This window comes from Macrobrachium nipponense, chromosome 12 (assembly GCF_015104395.2).
Source record: "Macrobrachium nipponense isolate FS-2020 chromosome 12, ASM1510439v2, whole genome shotgun sequence".
Lineage (NCBI taxonomy): Eukaryota > Metazoa > Arthropoda > Malacostraca > Decapoda > Palaemonidae > Macrobrachium > Macrobrachium nipponense.
Genome location: NC_087205.1, coordinates 41,139,326 through 41,143,008, shown reverse-complemented (window position 1 = coordinate 41,143,008; position 3,683 = coordinate 41,139,326).

Genomic DNA, 3,683 nt, shown 5'->3' with positions numbered 1-3,683 from the left:
TCCTCCCGCGCAAGGGGTGGAGCGCTCGGAGAGACTCTCGTCCTCTGAAAAAGGGGGACGTTTTCGTTGCGGAGGACGCTTCACGTCCTCTTTCGCCACTTTCGTCGGGAGGATGCGTATGACGCTTTTCCGCCTCAGAAAAGGGGTAAGATCTCCTCCGATGAGGACGCTGGTTGCGTGCACAGGCGCGTATACCTGAGAAAGCAGGTAGCTGTGCCTGTGAGAAGGAAGGAGGCGTCCCCTCGCCCCTCGTCTTCTCGCAGGATCAGTCCTGCTTCCTCTGTTCGTTCTTCCCCGACGAAGAATATTCTTTTGTCCTTCTTCAGGACCAGCTATCCTCGCTTATGGCTCAGAGGAACTCGCCCAGCAGCAGTCCGAGACCTAAGCGGAAGGAAAGGACCTTAGACTGCCTGTCAAGAGGACGAAGCAGTCTCCTTCTCCCTCTCCTACTTCGTCTCGTTCGCGATCGCTTCTCTTCGGCGATTCGCCGATCTCGTTTCGTCCTCTAGAAGGACGTTACGTCAAGAGCTTTGGAGGAGGACGCTCTGTACGACGTTCGACAGGACGCTCGTCAGGACGCTAGGCAGGACGCTAGGCGGGACGCTTGGCAGGACGCTTGGCAGGACGCTCGGCAGGACGCTCGTCAGGACGCTCGTCAGGACGCTTGTCAGGACGCTAGGCAGGACGTTCGTCAGGACGCTCGCCAGGACGCTAGACAGGACGCTCGGCAGGACGCTCGCCAGGACGCTCGGCAGGACGCTTGGCAGGAAGCTCGCCAGGACGTTCAAGGCTCTTTTCAAGACGTTTTTGGGGATTCCGACCAAGAAGTCGTAACCCCAGACGCTAGTTTACGCGCACAGGCACGTATTCCAGCGAAAAGGTCTTCCCTTTCATTTGAGAAAAGTAAGGACGCTTCTCTGGCAATTGGGAGACGGCCGCGATGGCGATAAGGACGCTCGTCCTCGTCAGGACGCTCTACCTTCATCAAGTAGTAAGCGTCATAGAGAAGACAGCCGAAATAAGGCTGCCTCTAGCAAGGATAGGGGTCCTTTGATCAAGCCAAGACCCGACATTAGGACGCCCTCTCCGGACAGACGGTCTCCTCTGCCGTTTTAGAGAAGAAGGAGTAAGCTGAGTAGTTCGGCTGACTCGGTTGAAGAGGAAACCTTCTGCGGCCTCTTAATCTCGGACTATAAAGTCCTAGTGCGGCTCTTTGCGTGCTTCTTTCGAAGACAAGTTTCAGCCCGCAGCTCCCAAGTCTCCTCCTTCGCAGTTTTCTTCATCTAAAAACTGGAAAACCCCGGAGTTTGTAGAGATGAAAACTTCTCTCTCCACGAAACGTGCCTTTAAGAAACTCCAAGATTGGATGATACGAAGGAGAGATCAAGGCAAGACGACCTTCGCCTTGCCTCCAGCTAGACTTAGCGGAAAAGGGGGCATTTGGTATAGAACCAAAGATGAAGTAGGAGTTCGTATCCCTTCTTCGGCTCAAGGAGATTTCTCCAGCTTAGTGGATGCGCAGAGGAGGTCTCTTATACCCTCTGCTAAAGTAATCTGGACCTCTACGGAGACTGACCATCATTTGAAGGGTCTGCTCAGGACGCTGGAAGTGTTCAACTTCCTTGACTGGTGTTTGGGAGTTCTGGATCTGCAAGCGAGAAGCCCCCAGAATCTCTCAGTCTGGGGGAGCTGTCCAGCGTGTTAGCATGTATGGACAAAGCCGTCAGGGATGGTTCGGAGGAGATCGTATCTCATTTTGGAACGGCTTTATTAAAAAAGAGAGCTTTGCTGTGCAACTTCACAGCTCGTTCGGTAACTCCAGCTCAGAAAGCGATTTGCTGTTTTCGGGGGGGCGCCTCTTTCGAACACATCTCTTCCCCCAGAACTTTTAGTAAAGGACCTGACGAACAGTTTGCAAGAGAAGGCAACTCAGGACCTTTTGGCCCAGTCTACAAGACGGTCAGCCGTACCTTCAACCTCTTCAGCCACGGTTCGACCGCCGAAGAAAGTTAAGCCCTTTCGTGGGGCTCCCCCCTCGAGAGCAGCTCCTCGAGGGAGAGGGTTTTCACGAGGAAGAGCTTCCTTTAAGCCAAAGCCTTCCAAGTGAGAAGCATGTCCTTCAGACACCAGTCGGAGCCAGACTAAAGTTTTTTGCGGGAGCGTGGAGAGAGAGACACGGACTCTTGGTCCCTCAAGATCGTGGAGCAGGGGTACAAGATCCCCTTTTAGATCTTCCTCTCCTTTCTCTAACGACTCCCAGAGACCTTTCTCCATCCTATCAGGGAGAAAAAGAAGAAAGTATTATTCGATCCTCCTTCAGCAGATGATCGACAAAAGAGCGGTGGAACAAGTCGCGGACCTGGGTTCCCCAGGTTTTTTACAACAGAATCTTCTAGTACCGAAGCAGTCGTCAGGTTGGCGTCCAGTTCTAGATGTAAGCAGGCTCAATCTGTTCGTGCAAAAGACCAAATTCACGATGGAGACGCCTCATTCGGTTCTGGGAGCCTTGAGACCGGGCGACTGGATGGTGTCCTTAGACTTGCAGGACGCGTACTTCCACATCCCGATCCACCCTCTTTCAAGAAAGTATCTAAGGTTTGTCTTAGACAAAAAAGTGTGGCAGTTCAGAGCTATGTGTTTCGGACTGACCACGGCTCCGATGGTGTTCACTGTAGTAATGAAGAACGTAGCGAGGTGGCTACACTCTTCGGGAATAAGAGTTTCCCTGTACCTCGACGACTGGCTGATCAGAGCGTCGTCGAGAGAGAATGTCTGAAGGACTTGCAGTTCATTTTAGCCCTAGCGAAGTCCCTGGGACTTCTGGTCAACCTCGAAAAGTCGCATCTGACCCAACACAGTCCATCGTGTATCTGGGGATTCAGATGGATTCAGTGGCTTTTCGAGCGTTTCCGTCCCAGGAACGTCAGCGGCTAGGCTTAGAAAAGATCTCAGCCTTTCTAAGGAAAGAGACTTGCTCGGCGAGGGAATGGATGAGTCTGCTGGGGACCATTTCCTCGCTGGGAAAGGTTTGTTTCCTTGGGAAGACTGCACATCAGGCCTCTCAATTTTTCCTTGCGGACGAGTGGAAGGCCAAGGACGATCTCAATGCCATATTGAGAATATCGCTTCCGATCAAGAACCATCTAAGATGGTGGTTGGACCCTCAGAAGCTTCAGGAGGGCGTGTCCCTAAGTCTTCTGAGCCCCGACCTAGTGTTGTTCTCCGACGCTTCCATCACGGGCTGGGGAGCAACACTAGGAGGGAAGGAAGTGTCAGGCTCCTGGTGGAGAGGGAACAGGTAGCCTGGCATATAAATGTCAAAGAAACTGGCAGCAGTATTTCTGTCCCTGCAGTTCTTCGAAAGGAGTTTGGAGAACAAGATTGTTCAGATAAACTCGGACAATACCACAGCACTCGCTTATTTAAAAAACCAGGGAGGAACACACTCCAGAACGTTGTTTTCCCTAGCGAGAGAGATTCTGCTGTGGGCAAAGAGAAAAAATGTGACTATCCTGACGAGATTCATTGCAGGAGTGCAAAACGTCAGGGCAGATCTTCTCAGTCATCGGGAACAAGTCCTACCGACGGAATGGACCTTGAACGAAGACGTTTGTCGAGACCGTTTGGACGTTGTGGGGACGTCCACTGGTCGACTTATTCGCGACGTCAAGGACCAAGAGACT